The following is a 19,843-nucleotide window of genomic DNA, read 5'->3' as shown; positions in this document are numbered from 1 at the left end:
ACTTTTTGATTTATTGTCTGTCAGGCTACATTGTATGTTCAAATAATTTTTTTCATTTGTAACAGCTTCTGACAGCTCTGAACTGATCCTGATCTGACATCGGGGCAGTCAGCCTTAAAAACATACTTGTATTTACAGGATTTTATTTGTAGTGCCTGAAATTGGGTGCTCGAAGTTGCGTTTTTCTTGTTTAAGATGGTGAGCAGGTGTGTTGTTTTTGTAGGTAGAATTGCTAAAATTTAAGAATAAGGATGCTCTTGTGGTTAAGGAACTGGAGTGGTGCTTAGAAGACCAGGGTTCAATTCCTGGCTCTGTCACAAACTTACTTTTTGACCTGGGGCAAGTCACTTAATATTTCTGTGCCTTAGTTCTCCATTTAAAAAATGATTATAATAATATTCCCTTTGTCTACTTAGATTGTAAAGCTGGCAAAAAAAGACCTTGCAGAAAGGGAGCCTCAAGTAGCTACTGTAATACCGATTCTAAAAAATAGTAGTAATACTAATTCATAAAACAGGATTATATGTACCAAAGTGATTGGCACCGTAGATATTCATCGTGCTAGCTTAATAACCAAATAATTAAAGCAAGTTTTGTAGCTATGCAGAAATGTATAGTACAATTCTTAATGCAATCACAAAGCTAAGGCTGTGCTTTGTAAACCTGAAGAAGCGAAACATGCTGCAGACAAGTTAATTTTTTTAGTTGGACATTTTCTGTGCAATAAATTGAAGTTTTATGTAGCAATTATGCCACAATAACTAGATAAATTCCAAAACCTATTACTGTTCTTTCTTTTATTGATGAGGTCAACAAGGAAGTAATTGTGTTTAAACTTTAATGCTTTTTGCTTTATATAATTCTTGGTAGAGGGTATAATAAGCTTTATGTGTTGAGGTGGCGGATTGGGGGGGGGGGGCATAAATAGAGATGGGCCTGAGTTGCAAATTCAGATCCAGGCTCAAGTCCACATTTTAAACTCTTTCATGCCTGAACCTCTAACATTTGGTTGTGCAGATCAAAATTGGGCGTATCGCTTCACAGAATCATAGACTATCAGGGTTGGAAGGGACCTCAGGAGGTCATCTAGTCCAACCCCCTGCTCAAAGCAGGACCAATTCCCAACTAAATCATTGCAGCCAGGGCTTTGTCAAGCCTGACCTTAAAAACTTCTAAGGAAGGAGATTCCATCACCTCCTTAGGTAATCCATTCCAGTGCTTCACCACCCTCCTAGTGAAAAAGTTTTTCCTAATATCCAACCAAAACCTCCCCCACTGCAACTTGAAACCATTACTCCTTGTTCTGACATCTGCTACCACTGAGAACAGTCTAGATCCATCCTCTTTGGAACCCCCTTTCAGGTAGTTGAAAGCAGCTATCAAATACCCCCTTATTCTTCTCTTCTGCAGACTAAACAACCCCAGTTCCCTCAGCCTCTCCTCATAAGTCATGTGTTCCAGCCCCCTAATCATTTTTGTTGCCCTCCACTGGACTCTTTCCAATTTTTCCACATCGTTCTTGTAGTGTTGGTCCCAAAACAGGACAGAGTACTCCAGATGAGGCCTCACCAATGTCGAATAGAGGAGAATGATCACGTCCCTTGATCTGCTGGCAATGCCCCTACTTATACAGCCCAAAATGCTGTTAGCCTTCTTGGCAACAAGAGCACACTGTTGACTCATCCAGCTTCTTGTCCACTGTAACCCCTAGGTCCTTTTCTGCAGAACTGCTGCCTAGCCACTCTGTCCCTAGTCTGTAGCAGTGAATGGGATTCTTCCGTCCTAAGGGCAGGACTCTGCACTTGTCCTTGTTGAACCTCATCAGGTTTCTTTTGGCCCAATCCTCTCATTTGTCTAGGTTCCTCTGTATCCTATCCCTACCCTCCAGCGTATCTACCACTCCTCCCAGTTTTAGTGTCATCTGCAAACTTGCTGAGAGTGCAGTCCACGCCATTCTCCAGATCATTAATGAAGATATTGAACAAAACCGGTCCCGGGACTGACCCTTGGGGCACTCCGCTTGTTACCAACTAGACATGGAGCCATTGATCGCTACCCGTTGAGCCCGACACTCTACCTAGCTTTCTATCCACCTTATAGTCCATTCATCCAGCCCATACGTCTTTAACTTGCTGGTAAGAATACTGTGGGAGACCATATCAAAAGCTTTGCTAAAGTCAAGGAATAACACATCCACTGCTTTCCCCTCATCCATAGACCCAGTTATCTCCTCATAGAAGGCAATTAGGTTAGTCAGGCATGACTTGCCATTGGTGAATCCATGCTGACTGTTCCTGATCACTTTCCTCTCCTCTAAGTGCTTCAGAATTGATTCCTTGAGGACCTGCTCCATGATTTTTCCAGGGACTAAGGTAAGGCTGACTGGCCTGTAGTTCCCCAGATCCTCCTCCTTCCCCTTTTTAAAGATGGGCACTACATTAGCCTTTTCCAGTCATCCGGGACCTCCCCCGATCGCCATGAGTTTTCAAAGATAATGGCCAATGGCTCTGCAATCACAGAGCCACAGTAAGATCTGCTTGTTAGATCTTAAACCGTTTTTATGATGTTGGAGGCAAGAGGGCCAAAATCTGACTTGTAATGCAAAGCTGGCAACAGCCTTAATTATGAACTCACTACTATCACTCTAGAATGTATCATGCAAAAGAAAAAATTCGAGTTATAGATGCTCTTTATTCGTATTAAAGAAGCTATTGTTTATATTCTGGTGATTTCAGATGATACAAATTTACTTTGTGAATGATTGTGAGCTGCCTGCATATTTTGGAAGCAAACTGTTCCTTTCTTAGCTGAATGAGGAAATCTTCTCTGTCGTTCCTAGGGTATTGGATACTGTCAGAGTCAAGATATTAGACTTGATGGATCATTGTTCTAAGGAAAATACGCAGTCACATACTTCCCTCTGCCTCCAAACTCATGTCAGCCGTGATGGCAGAGATGAAATGACTCCACAGCAAGGTCCTTGCTGGTCCCAAAGACTGGGGAAACCCTTCTGAATGGGGAATGTGCTGTTGAGGCTCTGTGGATGCAAAAGGGGGTACCCAGAGGCAGTCGCTGTTTTGGGGACTGCATCTATAGAAATCCATAGGGGTTATGGGTGTAAAATAATGGTGCGGGAGGGCTGGGGTCCATTCAGGTATAAGAATGGACTCCAGGACCATACTACCATTGGGGCTGGGGAAGACAAGAACCATCATAAAAGCACAAGGACTCTTGGTGGATGGCGTTGGCTTGTGCTGGACTGAGAACGTGACCCCTTTTTCTGTTTTGGTTGGATGCAAAAACTAGCACCTTCAACAAATGATTTGAAGGAAGTTCTATGAATGCGACTGTGACGTTGCAGTCTATATAATTTATAAAAATATGCTAATGAGTGAATATAATGTAACTGGAATATGCTTCATGCAAAAGGTCTTTTGTAAGGTATCATTACAAAGCTTATAATCTTCTGAGTGTGATCATCCTATTTGTATAAATGTACCACCCTTGTATCTGAAACTAGAAATATGAAATATAACTCTGAGGGCCTATTGTAATTGTGCAAAGTGTGGGCCATTAATAGTGGTTTGGAATCTTGATAACTCCCATTAACCAGGACAATTGTCTGCAGATGGGTATGTTTTACCTGTAAGTCTTCCTGTATACCTGTGTGCTGGCAAGTGGGCAATGAAGTCTTGCAGTGACATGTGATCATGTCACCTGAACTGGAATCCATCTTTAACCTGGTGTCTTTCCATTGAGAAGGAGGGGGTGGAAACGCAGAGAGGGACAAAGGATTCCTGTCTTATGCAAAAGATATATAAAGGGGTGAAACAGAACAAAGGGGAGAGAGGAGCCATCATGAAGAATCCCCTATCTGCCACCTGAGCTGGAACAAAAGCTCTACCAGGGGAAAGAATTGTGCCCAGGCCTGGAAGGTGTCCAGTCTGAGGAAAAAATTTACTGAAGCATCTCTGAGGGTGAGATTTTCTGTATTCGGTTTGATTAGACATAGATTTGCACATTTTATTTTATTTTGCTTGGTGACTTACTTTGTTCCATCTGTTACTACTTGGAACCACTTAAATCCTACTTTCTGTATTTAATAAAATCACTTTTTACTTATTAATTAACTCAGAGTATGTATTAATACCTGGGGGAGCAAACAACTGTTCAAATCTCTCTATCAGTGTTATAGAGGGCGAACAAGTTATGAGTTTACCCTGTATAAGCTTTATACAGGATAAAATGGATTTATTTGGGTTTAGACCCCAGTGGGAGTTGGGCATCTGAGTGTTAAAAACAGGAACACTTCTGTTAGCTGCTTTCAGGTAAACCTGCAGCTTTGGGGCAAGTACACCTCTACCCCGATATAACGCAAATTCGGATATAACGCGGTAAAGCAGCGTTCTGGGTTGGCGGGGCTGCGCGCTCTGGCGGATCAAAGCAAGTTCAATATAACACGGTTTCACCTATAACGCAGTAAGATTTTTTTGGCTCCCAAAGACAGCGTTATATCGAGGTAGAGGTGTAATTCAGACCCTGGGTCTGAGTTGGAGCAAACGGGAGTGACTGGCTCAGCAAGACAGGGTGCTGGGGCCCTGAGCTGGCAGGGATAGGAGTAGTCTTGCCACATCAGGTGGCAGCTCCCAGCGGGTTTCTGTGATCCAACCCATCACAGCGACCTTGCCATGTTTCCTGTCTGCTACCTGTGTATTTTCCCCAAAGGGAGGTCAAGTTAGCTTTCAGTTCATGTAGATCAATAAATTAAACCTTACCAGAGTTAGCAATCTGGGGCAAGATCACATATTGCCTGTCCAGGCACAGGAGGAGATGCTACTTGGGAGGTATAGAATCCCATAGGAAGAATGCCAGCAAAGGAATGAGGATAAAGATGCAGTCGACTGTAATGCCATCTGGGAAGGGCAGGTTCTGGCATGAGCTCTCCACATGCAGCTGCCTGTTAGGTGGAGTCTGCATCTGTTGCAGCTGAGATGATTTTAAACCTCTACTGGTAGAGAATGATCACTTCCATGACACGTTCCCTTCTTTATTATAGGTAGTGGCATGTGCTGGAGGGATCTGCAGTGTGATTGACATTCCGTGGTGCTTCCTCTTTATTTTCTTCGCACAGGAGAAGAGGTGAGTGGGTGGAGGTTACCTGAGATGTCTGGTTGGAGGAAGAACATGATTTATTAGTGTTCCTTTGGCTGAATGGATACACAGCATATATTATTTAAAAATTTGAAAAATAGGGTACTGTTGTATTTTAAAGGCCACTAGCAATCAACTCTGTTGGCATAAAATCTTGGCACATTGATACCTACATTAAGTTTATAATGTGTGTCCTATTTATAGTGCATGTACTATATAGCCAGCTTGTCTAGTACAGATTTAGTAAGACAGTGTATAAATAGTATTGACATCTAACAGACAGGTATAAAGTTAATGTAGGATTTAACTCTGGATAATATGCGTTCTGTAGACCTACTGGATCAAATTTATGGAATCACGTGGATTTAATCTGGTCTGTTTTTTCTATATCACATTTAATAATGACTACTCATTTCACAGAATATCTATAACTTGAATTTTTCTTTTGCATTAGTACAGTATTTCTAAGTGGTGTGGTGTGTTTGTTTGTTTTATTACGGCAGAATTCTGTTCCCCAGAATTGATAATGGTATTCTGCAATTACAGTCCAAAAAAGAAAAAAGTGGATGCTGATTCCTTCAGTCTTGATTCTGTGAAACCTACTTCTTGATTTCTCCACAGTATAGCAGGAAAGGGGGCTAGCATGGCAGTGCTATACTTCATCACATTAAGGATGAAAAATTGTGTCCTAAACAGTTTACAGACATGTAAAAACACAAGTTCATGTCCTGAAGAATTTACAGTCTAAAGCACTGACCCAGCAAAGCATTTAAACACAAGCATAGCCCCATTGACATTGAATGGGACAACTCACATACACCTCTACCCCGCTATAACGTGACCTGATATAACACGGGTTCACATGTAGCGCAGTAGCAGCGGAGCTCCGGCAGCACTTTAAAGGGTCCGGGGCTCCGGCTGCTGCGGGGAGCCCCGGTCCCTTTAAATCACCGCCGGAGCCTTGCCGCCGCTACCCTGGGGCTGCGGCAGCGGGGCTCGCCGGCGATTTAAAGGGCCTGGGGCTCCCCACAGCGGTTGGAGCCTGGAGCTCTTTAAATCACCGCTGGAGCCCTGCCAGCCCTACCCCAGTATAACGGGGTTTCAGCTATAACGTGGTAGGGATTTTTGGCTCCCCGCTACTGTGTTATAGCAGGGTAGAGGTGTATGTAAAATTAAGCACATGTCAGTGCTTTGCTGGATCAGGGCCTGAGCGGTCAAAGGGAAGATGAGAGGCATGCAAACTGATACTTTTGCAACAGGCTAGAATAGCATCTGCAGAGTGAGGGGGAGTAAGGACCAGCAGCTAGTCTGCTTACCTGCTAGCTTAACCCGCAGGCAGTCTAACAAGCGCAGCTGGGCCCCATTTGAGCTACCTCATTGGCTGAGGGGATTAGCAGATTTGCTCTTAAGATCAGCTGCAGGGTACTGGCTGCTCAAAGCATTTCCCACATCTACGATAGTTCCTGCACCTGCTTGTTCCCAGCCATGCTTGTCTTGGTCCTGGTCTCGGTCCCAGTCCCACTCCTGCCGTGCCTCACTCCAGGTGACCCTGTTCCGAACCTCCACTCTGATTCCTGACTTTGGCTCCAGGATCTGGTGTCTGACTCTGGTTCTGACCCTTGGCTCTGACTCCAGCTGTGACTCTTGGTTCTGGCACCTGGCTACTGACTGCTGCTCTGCCCATTAGGCCTGACCATCCACGTCCCAGTCCCTACCAGTTTAAGCAGCCTGCCAAAAGGAACCCATCAGGAGAAAAAGGGCCCCATTCTCTGCTGTCGGAAACGGTGTGCACTGTACAGAACTTGCAGGGTCACGTTGCTGCCCTACAGCTCCAACCCTGAACCAAAGATTCCACTGCCAGATAAATTCAGCGGTGACCGTGGCAAGTTTTGTGGAGTCCTACATCAGGGTCGACTTCCATTTCTTTTGTAACCACAAGCATTCCTCACCAACCAAGCCCAACTAGGACTTACCATCATCTTGCTGACTCGGAAGGCCCTGGTCAGGGGTCCCTGATGGAGAAATCTAGCCCGCTCCTGGGCCTGTTTGAAAACTTTGTACAACTCTGGCGGTAATCTTTGATTACCTGAACTGCACATGCACAGCAAAGGCTGTGCTTGAAGCATCATGGCAGGGGCACGCTTATCCGTTGCCAAATTCGCTGCAGAATTTCGACACCTGGTAGTGGACACTGAGTGGAAGGAGGCTGCGCAGCATTATGACTTCTGGCTTGGCCTCAGTGAAGCAATCAAAGAGTAGCTGGTGCAGGTGGTGTCCCCACCTGGCCTGGATGATCTAATTGAGCTGTGTATTAAGATAGATAACTGTCTGACAGAGTGCTGCCGAGAGTGAAACTTAGCTTCCTGTGCGTTGCCGTTTTCCCAGACCCCAGCTCACCAACTGCTGGCTTTGCACCCCCAGACTGAGCTCATGTAAATCAGCCCTGGCTTTCTGATGCTGAGAAAAATTGATGCCTGTACTGTGGAGAACCTGGACACTTTGCATCAGGCTATCTTGCAAAGGCTTGACCTGCGTCCCGGCTGGGAAAACATGAAGTCCCAGGCCCATTAGAGGGGACTGGGCTGGGTTGGTATTCTTCTCCGTCTCCTAACTGCAGTATACAATTTTGAGATTTGTATGCTGGGACTCTGGCGTTGGTTAAGCAAAACCCAACACATCTCTGACTTTCCCTCCAACTTCTATACCTCCCCCTTGTATCACTGTATGATTGTATGACTCTCTCAGCATTGTTTTTATCATCATCATTTCAGTGGCTTTTGTTTTTTAAAATATGTGAGCTCCCAGATAATGTTTGCTTCATTTATCATCACAATTGGCCTGCAAATTGAGTTTCTTTGACGATAACACTGTCAGATGGATTTTCTGGGAAGTCTACACTCGCTAGGAAGAATTTCTGGGGAAACCACAATTGTCAGATACATTTTCTGGCAAGGCCCATGCTTGACGGATGTTGCTGGGGCAAAGACTCGCTGTCACATTGCACGTGCAGATTGCCTGTTTGAATGCATATATTATTTGGATTTTGTTGACTCTCAGATGGCATAACAGAGTAAGGGACGGATGTTCCTCAGGGATCTGAGAAATGGTGAAACCACTCGTTCAGGAAAGGAACATTGCAGTCCTGCTTTGGCTTCTAGGGAAGCAGTGTCTTGTGTGCTCGGTGTTAACAAATGGGGAAGATATTTCATCTGTACCAGAGAACAATACAGAAAAACAGACCAAAAAGGTACAAAGCGTGAACACTTTGTATGTTCTGAATATATCATCTGTTTGCTCCATTTGTTCAAAGTAGTGGGCCGTTTTACTGCCACTTTAGTGTGTTTGTGCCTTTTTATATTGTTCAGAGTTTTATAATTCACTTGCTAGTTACTTCGGCCACATCAAGACTTGGAATTTGGTGTCAAGAACTTTCTGGTGGCTGGGCCTGTGCACCTCTGTCAAAAAATATATAAAATCGTGCAAACTCTGTGCCCAAACCACAAGCCCATGTTCAACACCATTCTGTCTTCTCCAGCCACTGCTTGTCTCATCTCAGCAATGGGTCACATGTCCATGGACTTCATTGTGGAACTGCCTTGCTGTCAGGTGCACACAACAATTTTAGTGGTGGTTGATCTTTTCATTAAGATGGCACACTTTGTCCTGTGCTGCACCATCATTACTGCCCCAGAAATGGCTTGCCTTTTCCTAGAGAACGTTTTTCGTTGTCATAGATTGCTAACACGCGTCATGTCAGACCAGGGCTTTCAGGTTGTCTCCCATTTCTGGTGGGAGTTTCTAAGGCTTTTGGGCATAGAATCCCTCATCTCATCTGCATATCATCTGCACACCATTGGGCATGTGGAACAAGTCACCCAGATCCTTGAGCAGTTCCTTAGTTCAAAAAGCAGTGATGACCAAGAAAACTGGGTTTCCCTGCTTCCCTCTGCAGAACTTGTGTATAATAATACCGCACACGTCTCCAATCTACAAAGCCCCTTCTTCGCCACCTAGGGGTTTCATCCTCAGTTTCACTCTAACATCCCTGAGAAGTCTCTGGTACAGCTGACATCTGCTAAGGAGGCTTACAAGCACCCTGGTGACCAGCACCACCAGGCCACCCCCAACCTTGTCATAAGGGATGAAGTTTGGCTGTCCACTCAGAATCGTAGGTCAGCGTGCCCGTCAGCTAAGTTAGACCACCAATATCTCTGTCCATTTCAGATTCTGGAATGGGTCAGTCCAATGGCATTCAGATTCCAATTCTCTGGGTCCCTCAGGATTTAACCAGTGTTCCATGTCTCCCTCCAGAAGCCTTACGCCAAGAATCCTTTTCCGACCTGATCCACCATGTCATCCTTTCCTGTCACTGCCCAGGATCAGGAAGAATATTTATTTCGGCAAATCGTTGTTTCCCAACGTGTTAGAGGAAAACCCCAGCACTTAGTGGCCTGGGAGGGTAATGGCCTGGACAAACTATCCTGGGAACCAGTGGAAAGTGTTCCGGACCTGCTGCACAAGTTTCACTAAACCTATCCTGACAAGTCCAGTCCTAGGGCCTCTGGAAGGTGCCCTCGGAGGAGGTGCCTCTGCTTGTGAGTAATCCGCGTTGACAAAACAGTAGAGCAGCCCTGAGCATCTTCTTTCTCTGGGTCTTGAGTCTTGATAGATTTTCAGCTGCTGGACTGTGGACTCCTTGTTTATCTTGTGTTTTTTTGTTATCTTGCATTTCCCTGCTGTGTTTTTTTTTTTTTTTTGCTTTTTGGAATTGCGTGGCATATTTGCATTTTTTGTCTGAGACAGTGTATTCTTTGCTTTCTGATGCTGATACTCAGTGACTAGTTACCTTTCACTGTAATCGGGTTGATGTGAAGTTGTACTTGTTTCTGTTTGATGTAGACTTGCATCCTAATTTAGAGAAAAATGTCAGCGCATGAAGAGAGAGACTCTTTCAGATTGTGGAAGGGAGATTATGATCTCATGGTGTAAATCAGAAGAAATTCAACTGAAATGAATGTGGTTACATTTTTGTACAACTAGGGGAACGGGAAAATCTGGTCCACTATCAAGCCCTATATTTCTATATTTTTCAGGTACTGTATCAATCTCCTATCTCAAATTTATGCAATTTGCTTCTTTTCTCTGGCTCTTTCTTTCTGTTTTTGGATATTGCAAGTTCACCTTTCCTTCACACACTCGGTGTTTGGGTGTGGGTTGTGGTTCTCTCTTGCTTTCTCCTCTTTTCCTGTGCTTCCCTTTCTCAACCACTTTATTTCAGTCTCGTCTCATCCCTTTTTATGCCTGAAATCCCCATTGGCCCTCGGAGTAGAAAATAAAGCTGACAATCTGTCTCAACCACAAGGTCTGTTTTTTGTTGTTGTTGAAGAAAAACTGTTTACAAGAGGGAAAGTAAAATGTTCTGCAATTTTTACTCTTCCTTTTTAAAGAGTCTCCCTGATCACCAGCTAGTAGCTGAAATGATTTTGCCAACTTTATTTTTTGCCCTGTTTGTGGCTTTGATTACTCTTTGACTCTCACACACATTCAGAACTTCGCTTGTACCGCCATGAAACTATGTGTAATCTTGATTTCATAACCAGTTGATGTTCTTGGTTCTGTCATACAATATTTTGGCTCATTCTTTCAAAACACACTTGGAAGTGTATTCCTCTCCCCCAGCCCTTGGCTGTGTCATGTGAAATTTTAAAAAGAGATATAGATAGTCAGTGACAGCTGAACTCCTCCTCACAGTCAACACTGAGTGCCTCTTCTTTAGTTGTTAGATGTCTTTTAAGAGTGAAAGGGGCTGGGGGGCATTTTGATGTTAAACAAAGGTTCTTTGCATGAAATCATGGAAATAGAGATTAAAGACTGGAGGGAAAAAAGTTCCTTTGAAGAAAAAATCATTTTTATTATTTTTAGAGGAGAAAATTTTTGCTGGATCAAGTTTTTTTTGTTTTTTTTTTTTCCCCTCAGCAAATCTCATGGCCCAAGCGTGTGTGTCCCCCCGCCCGAGCCTGGGTTCACTGGAACGCTTCCTCCCCCTCCACCCATGAGGCTCAGGTTGCTGGAACCCTGCCCCACCCTGCAAGAGGCTATTGCTGTTTGATGCAACTCTGCTTGCCAGCACCCCTCTCCCATGTGAGCCCTTCTCCCCCCCCAAGGGGCTGGCATTTCCACTCGCCCCTCCCCACAAATTCCTCTGCACCACACCCCCTTTCTTTTGACAAAAGTGGGCATTTGTTCTGTTTGCTCTTGCCAACTGATCAAGTTGGCAAGAACAAATGGGACCAATGCCCACTTTTGCCAAAAAGGTTGGGACAGGGCTTAAAAAAGGGACTGTCCCGGCCAAAGTGGGATACATGGTCACCATATTCATAGGGGATGTTTTTGAGGGTTACTCCTGCGCACCATATTTTAAAATTCTGCAATGTGGAAGCTCCCGCATGGCATTGGGGAGCACTGGCTGCCATAGGCGCCGACTTATATGGGGCTCTGGGGCTTTAGCCCCATGAATAAATCCCAAGCAGGGGCTCTGCCCCACCAATATTTTTTCTCCCCTGCTTGGAGCGCCCCCCCGCCGCTGCCGCCGCCGCCGCCAGGGCTGCCCAGAGCCCTTTAAATCCCAGCCGCCGCCGGGAATCAGAGGGCTCTGGGCTGCCTGCTGCAGCGGGAAGCCCAGAGCCCTCTGATTCCCGGCGGCGGCTGGGATTTAAAAGGCTCTGGGCTCCCCGCGGTTGCAGGCAGCCCAGAGCCCTTTAAATCCCAGCAGCGGCTGAGATTTAAAAGGCTCTGGGCTCCCCGTGGTTGCAGGCAGCCCAGAGCCCTCTGATTCCCGGCGGCGGCTGGGATTTAAAAGGCTCTGGGCTGCCCGCCGCAGCAGACAGCCCAGAGCCCTCTGATTCCCGGCCGCGGCGGGGATTTAAAGGGCTCTGGGCGGCCGGCCACCGGGGGGGGCTGAGACCCTTTTAAATCCCAGCCCCCGCCGGGAATCAGAGGGCTCTGCGCTGCCCGCTGCGGCAGGGAGCCCAGAGCCCTTTAAATCTCAGCCGCGGCTGGGATTTAAAGGGCTCTGGGCTGCCTGCACCCGCGGGGAGCACAGAGCTTTTAAAATCCCAGCCACGGCCGGGAATCAGAGGGCTCTGGGCTCCCCGCCGCAGCAGGCAGCCCAGAGCCCTCTGATTCCCGGCCGCGGCTGGGATTTAAAAGGCTCTGGGCTGCCCGCCGCGGCGGGGAGCCCAGAGCCCTCTGATTCCCGGCCGCGGGGCGGGTTTAAAAGGCTCTGGGCTCCCCGCGGGTGCAGGCAGCCCAGAGCCCTTTAAATCCCAGCCGCGGCCGGGAATCAGAGGGCTCTGGGCTGCCTGCTGCAGCGGGAAGCCCAGAGCCCTCTGATTCCCGGCCGCGGCTGGGATTTAAAAGGCTCTGGGCTGCCCCCCGCGGCGGGGAGCCCCGAGCCCTCTGATTCCCGGCCGCGGCTCGGATTTAAAAGGCTCTGGGCTCCCCGTGGTTGCAGGCAGCCCAGAGCCCTTTGAATCCCAGCCGCTGCTGGGATTTAAAAGGCTCTGGGCTGCCTGCAAACGCGGGGAGCCCAGAGCCTTTTAAATCCCAGCCGCGGCCGGGAATCAGAGGGCTCTGGGCTTCCCGCCGCGGCGGGGAGCCCAGAGCCCTTTAAATCCCAGCTGCGGCCGGGAATCAGAGGGCTCTGGGCTATCTGCTGCGGCGGGCAGCCCAGAGCCTTTTAAATCCCAGCCGCTGCCGGGAATCAGAGGGCTCTGGGCTGCTGAAGCCCAGAGCCCTCTGATTCCCGGCAGCGGCTGGGATTTAAAAGGCTCTGGGCTCCCCCCGGTTGCAGGCAGCCCAGAGCCCTTTAAATCCCAGCCGCGGCCGGGAATCAGAGGGCTCTGGGCTGCCTGCCGCAGCGGGAAGCCCAGAGCCCTCTGATTCCCGGCCGCGGCTGGGATTTAAAAGGCTCTGGGCTGCCCGCCGCGGCGGGGAGCCCAGAGCCCTCTGATTCCCGGCCGCGGCTCGGATTTAAAAGGCTCTGGGCTCCCCGTGGTTGCAGGCCGCCCAGAGCCCGTTTAATCCCAGCCGCGGCCGGGAATCAGAGGGCTCTGGGCTGCCTGCAACCGCGGGGAGCACAGAGCTTTTAAAATCCCAGCCGCGGCTGGGAATCAGAGGGCTCTGGGCTCCCCGCCGCAGCAGGCAGCCCTTTGAATCCCAGCCTCTGTCCGCTGATTGCCCCCTCCCCAGACCCCTGCCCCAACTGCCCCCCAGAACCTCCACCCCCTATCTAAGCCCCACTGGTCCTTGTTCCCCAATTACCCCCTCCTGAGACCCCACCCAACTTCCCCCCCCCAGGACCGCACCCCCTACCTGTCCCCTGATAAACCTCTTAGACTCCCATGCCTATCCAATTGCTGCCTGTCCCCTGACTGCCCCTTCGAACCTCTGCCCCATCCAACTCCCCCTGCTCCTTGTCCCTTGACTGCCCCCCGGAACTCCCTACCTCTTCTCCAACCCCCAAACTGCTTACTGTGCCACTCAGACCAGCGTATCTGGCTCCATGCAGCTCCAGACAGTTGCTGCCATGCTCCCCCATGGAGCCCACAGCCCTCTCCCACCCCCAGCACCTGCCTTCCAGATTTGAACACCTCAAAATTCAGGAGTGCTCAAGCTCGGTTTGGGCAGCTTTTACTTCATTTCTCCCAAATCAGTTTCCCCTGCAAGGTGCCAACTGAAGGTGTTGGAGAACAGAGAGATCAGGTGGCCTCCTAATGCCTGGAAAAGAGACAAAGGCCGGAGGAGGGAGTGTCAGTGCCTGTGCGGACTTCTGGGAAGTGCACGGTGTGGAAGGGGATGCTGTGATGCTTTGGAACATCTCCATACAAAGCCAGTCAGGACTCTGGGGGAGCCTCCTCTCTCGGAGCATACTGTCTCCAGGGCAAGAAGCTTACACCTTCCTGGGTCTGACCTCGGAGCATTCAGCATGCCCTTCCACGTCATGCACTTTCCAAAGTGAGTCTGCCCAGGCTGGTCCTGGGGCAACCAGAGGTCGCTGCACCCCAACTCTGCAGTCAGATGTGACTCTCAGCCAGACAGTAAAACAGAAGGTTTATTAGATGACGGGAACACAGTTTAAACAGAGCTTGTTGGTACAGAAAACAGAACCCCTCTGTCAGGTCCATCTTGGGGGGTGGGGAGCCCAGAACCAAGTTCTGGGTCTCTCCCAATTTCCCCAGCCAGCTCCAAACTGACACTCCCTCCTCTGGCCTCTGTGTCTCTTCTGGACAAGGAGGCCACCTGATCTCTTTGTCCCCAACACCTTCAGTTGGCATCTTGCAGGGGAAACTGAGGCACCCACACAGTATTCAGAGAAAATATTAAGAACATTCCCACTTCATCACAACAGATGCAACAAAATATAATACCGTATATTGAAGTAGGCAAGTGCTGCTTCTGACTTTCCACTTTTAATTGACCCTTGTAATCTTGTGGCGCTGACGCGTTGTAGCTTCATTTTATATCGGCTTACAGGGTGGGAGCGGGGGGGCACCACCATTTTGGGCCCCACCAAAAATTATACAAACCTGCCGCCTATGCTGGCTGCACAGAGGTGGGAGATCACTGTGCAGCTCCCCTCCCCCGCCCCACACCTCTCTAAGACATGAACTCAAAAGTGAGGCTGCACCCAAGCCTGACACAGTGCAAGGGCTGGGCCTGCCCCAGAAACACCCCGGGGCCCTGCCCCTCTGCGCCAGGTATACCAGGTGTCGGTAGGCAGGCTCAGTAAGGCAGGATCCAAGTGTGGAGGGGCTCAGTGTGGGAGGATCCAGGTGTGGGTTGAGAGGGTTCCATGTGGGGCAGTCTGGGTGCGGGCGGCTCAGTGGGGAATCTGGATGTAGGGGGATATGGATGCACAGGGGCTTGTTGGGGGGGTTCTAGGTGCAACAGTAATGGGACTCTCCGGGGTGGGGGGGTCCAAGTGAAGGTGGTTGGAGCTCGGAGGGGGGTGGGGGGGGGTCCAGATGCCAGGGGAGTGAGGCTCAGTGGGGTGGTGATCCAGGTGCAGCTGGTTGGGGCTCAGTAGGGTGGGGATCTGGGTGTGGGTGGCTCGTCAGGGTGGTCCAGCTGCAGGAGGAGTGGGGCTCGCCGCGGGGGTTTCTGGGTGCGGGGGGACCTGAGGCTCAGCGTGAAGGTCTGGTATGATGCACATGGGTTGGGTGGATAGGGGAGCAGCTCCCTGTACAGTTGAGGAGTGATGGGTGCAGGAAGCACGGGGAGGGGGGAGTTTCTAGAGCTTCCTACAGCTGTGAAAGAAATCTGTGGGTGGGTCTGACCCAGCTCTGGGTGCCATGCAGGGGAAGAGGAAGTCCTGTCCTCCCCAGCCCAGCCAGGACTAGCAGCTGAGCCCAGCGCAGGGTAGGAGCCATCAGCCAGGTCTTCCCCCAGTCCTGCCCCCTGCCCCACAGTGATTTACCGCTCTGCTGGCTGCCTTAGGCACCTGAAACATACTGCTGGGGAGGGTTGCATGACTGCTGTTGTGGCTTCCCTTTGCTTCCCCGTCAGAAAGTCATTTTTTATTCTGTGCATGCACAGTGGTGCAGAATTTCCCCAGAAGTAAAGGGTGCTGTAACTGAGGCCAGGGCCATACTGGCACAGAATCAGGGAACTGTAACTAGCTCCCTGATTGCACCCGTTGTATTGAGAGGAGCTTGGGCACAGGAGCATGGAGCCAATGATCGTTTTTTATAAGGATATATCTAGTTTTGCTTATTCCTCACCTGGTCATATCCTCTGACATCATAATCCTTTACTGATATTTTTTAAAAAGGCCCCTTTGTGAAGTGGCTTACTCCCAGAGATTAGTTTCCCAGATAGTACTAGAGAGCTCTAGGGCCTGCTTGTCCTCCCTCTTAATAACTTTCCACACTGCAAAATCTTTACATTTGGAGTGTTTTTGAGGTAGGTCTTATAATGTGGATTCCATAGGTGTTATCACTTAAAAACATCAATTTAAATATTTTAGAGCTGATTCTGCAACCTGTACACTGAATAACACTTACTTATGCGAAAAACCCCTTAACTTCAATGGGATGGTAGATAGGAGTTCGTTCTACTTAGCATAAGGGCTGCAGAATTGGGCACTGATTGATTTAAGCCCTTAAACCCATGTTTAGCTTTAAGCTATCGATCTTCCTCTGCGTTTTGTACTGCTGCCCATCACTTGTAACATTGGATCACCTTCTGTGTAGAACGGCAATTGCAGAGTCTCTTGTGGACTTCTTGGAGTCTCTGGCTCTTCTCCGGTTTGGGGCTCTAGAAAGTTCTGCTTGGTTTTGGAGGAAGGGGGTTCTTTGTCTTTGAGAGGGAGAGGTTGATGCTATGAATGACTTTCTGGTTATGGTGAAAAAGCTTTATCCAAAAGGAAGGCTTGCAGCATTTCCTAAAGGTCTCAGCCTCAGGATTCTACAGAACAATCACAGATGAGGCTTTCCATGCACAGGAAAATGTTGGCTGTGGATCGCTTGCCACTCTCTCTCTGTGTTTGCTGGTTGCTACTGCCAGATCTTTGCTTTGACACTCATCCTTAAGCCCACCCCTGTAGTGTCTGTGTGATATGCACCAGTGTGATGTCCCAGATGATAGTAAGAAGGCTGCCTAAAGGCACGTGGTGGAATAGCCCTCCTGCCTGATACACTTGTCTCTGGGTAAGTATATTGATACTTGCCATCATTGCCAATTAAAAACTGACTGCAAACTGGTTGTCAATTGTAGTGGCAACAAGTAGGAGTTCAAAGTCTGTGCAGAGTGAAAAATGAGCAGGAATGTCATGGCCCAAAAAACTGGGCATTAAACTACAATGGCTATTTTAGATTTCTCCAGCACTCACCCAAGGGTCTCCATACCATCAGTCCCAGGTCTCTTCTGAAGCTGGGTCTTCCACAGAACAGTCTGTGTCACTGATTGCATTCTGCAGCATTTCCAATGCAGGGAGATGTTGACTTTGAAAAATATATTAATTTGTTTATTTGAGGTAAATCAGATTCGGCCCAGAAATCTTGTTATTGTTACTGACAGTATTTTCTCCTGCATCTTTCACAGTGGGAGGGAGGGAGACCTTAGTGATGGGGTTTTTATTTTAGTATATTTCTCATATGGGCACCCAGATACAATACAATGATAATGGGCAGAGTATATTCTGTATTGCTAGGCATTTCAGTATAGCCTGTATCACTTTGTAAAATACATTTGCTTTATTCTGTGCCCGACCTCTAACTTGTGCGATTTATTCTTTGTAGACACGTTTCCTGTTAATATAGGGCCAGATTGTGCCTACTGAGAGAGGTGCATGGAGAAGTCCTCCACTTGTGGCTGCCAAACCCCCTGTGTGGAAAGAGGGTGGACTACCACCACAATCCCACCCTCCATCACCCTTCAGAGGGCACACCGTGATGGTCAGGGCCTGCCAAGGAAAGGCTAAAGTTTGGGTGGACCAGGGCAGGATGGGGCTGGCTAGGGAAGACACATATTGTTTCCTCCTTGACCCCATGAAAGTTGTCCAGCTGGTGTCTGTGCCCCAGGGGCACCCAGGGTAAAGTAAGGTCATAGGGGTTGCTAGCGTGCCTCCACTGGACAAGAGGAATCAGGGGTGGGGTGTGGCGCTGGGAGCCAGAGCCGCTGTGGAGGTACAGGGTCTGAGCACAGATGGGCTTGGCCTCCTGTGAATCCTCGGGATCTGCCAAGTTTGGGTATGGATTTTCCACAGGGAACAACCCCATCCCCCTCCTGCAAGGATGATGCAGGGGAATTTCCTCATGGAGTTTCCCTTGTAAAAGGTCCCCTCCCACAGCTCTTACTGCATGCTGGGACAGTGTGGGCCATACACTTACTGACTGATTTTTTTTAAACGCTGTCTTTTCTCTAAGATCACAAGCAATCTGTTTCTGTACTTGAAGAATTTCCTTTTTTAATTTGGTGCATTTATTTTAACTTCGCCCAGGCTAGAAATTCTGTACGTGTGACAGGAGCCAACTCTGCTGCATCCCAGTCCAGGTGGAATGCTCTGACCATTCTGCAAGGCTTTAATAATGGGTCAGCCATCTGACACATGAAGCTGTTCTATTTAAATGAAATACATTGTAGGGCTGACTTGCTTCTGCATTTAGTAACATGGTTATTCTCATAGGACTGTGTCCTGTGCATTGACAAATCAATTCTGGAGGGGTTGGGAGGTACGCTACGACACCTACAATAATACTATTAATCTTCTGACATCAGTTTAATCTGCTTAAGGTAATATTTGCCCATGGCTTTGTGAGTTTCTTTTGTGCTCTGATCCACAACCTCTAATTACAAATTGAATAAATAAAACAAGAAACCTTTAAAAATGGTTTCCCTGGTTGCTTTGCCTCGATGAATAAGCATAGGTCTGATCACCATTCCTTGCAATTTTCTGGCTGTCAAAGGTGTGAAAGGGTTCTTGCTGGCTATTGAACTGTAATTCTTGCATATGACACCTAGTGCATTCAGAATGGCATTGTACAAGTAATTCAGTGTATTCATCACACTTCTCACCATTGTGTGGAGCAAGTATCAGAGGGGTAGCCGTGTTAGTCTGGATCTGTAAAAGCAACAAAGAATCCTGTGGCACCTTATAGACTAACAGACGTTTTGCAGCATGAGCTTTCGTGGGTGAATACCCACTTCTTCAGATGCAAGTGGTGGAAATTTCCAGGGGCAGGTTTATATATGCAAGCAAGAAGCAAGCTAGAGATAACGAGGTTAGATCAATCAGGGAGGATGGGGCCCTGTTCTAGCAGTTGAGGTGTGAAAACCAAGGGAGGAGAAACTGGTTCTGTAATTGGCATCTTGCATCTGAAGAAGTGGGTATTCACCCACGAAAGCTCATGCTGCAAAACGTCTGTTAGTCTATAAGGTGCCACAGGATTCTTTGTTGCTTTTACAGATCCAGACTAACACGGCTACCCCTCTGATACTTGACACCATGCAAGGCACTGCATTTAGCCGTATGGAGTGGAAATCCATCAACCTCATGAAGAAACTTGCACAAATACAGACAGACATCATCTTCCTTTCCAAATGCAAACGGATGGACATCATACCAAATGGACTAAAGGTAAAAAATCCACTGCTATCTACATACTACACGGACCACAGTGAGAGATTATGCCATACTCTATCAAAGAAACTGAGGAACCACCTGATCAGCCTCCTATACAGCAAACAGGAAAACATCAAAAAAGAGCTCTCCAACCTGGAGACTCTCATCAATAACCAAACTTCCATACAAACGGACTTCACTAAAATAGGACAGGAGATCTACATCACTCACTTCACCTCTCTACAAAGGAAAAAGGACTGTAAGCTGTCTAAACTCCTACCTGCCACATGGGGCCACAACCGTGGTACCCCTAACCCACCCAGCAATATCGTCAATCTATCCAACCACACACTCAGCCCAGAAGAAACGTCTGTCCTATCTCGGGGACTCTCTTTTTGCCCTGCCACCCCCACCAACATGATACAGTTCTGCGGCGATCTGGAAGCCTACTTTCGCCGTCTCCGACTCAAAGAATACTTTCAGGACAACACTGAACAGCGCACTGATACACAGTTACCCTCCCACCAACAGCACAAAAAGAAGAACTCCACATGGACTCCTCCTGAGGGT

General features: G+C 48.1%; 1 protein-coding gene across 4 annotated transcripts in view; it reads left to right on the top strand.

The window, feature by feature from the left end:
• The window catches only part of POMGNT2 (protein O-linked mannose N-acetylglucosaminyltransferase 2 (beta 1,4-)), a 64,541-nt gene that overhangs the window by 22,449 nt on the left and 22,249 nt on the right, over positions 1–19,843 (top strand). For all 4 annotated transcript variants that reach the window (XM_045005534.1, XM_045005532.1, XM_045005531.1 and 1 more), the window contains one exon: positions 5,057–5,139. The gene's annotated coding sequence lies outside the window, so the exon portion shown is untranslated. The remainder of the gene's footprint in view (positions 1–5,056; positions 5,140–19,843) is intronic.

This window comes from Mauremys mutica, chromosome 2, assembly GCF_020497125.1.
Source record: "Mauremys mutica isolate MM-2020 ecotype Southern chromosome 2, ASM2049712v1, whole genome shotgun sequence".
In the NCBI taxonomy this organism is placed as follows: domain Eukaryota; kingdom Metazoa; phylum Chordata; order Testudines; family Geoemydidae; genus Mauremys; species Mauremys mutica.
Note: the sequence above shows the minus strand (reverse complement) of the source record. Positions and strands in the feature narration are given on the sequence as shown.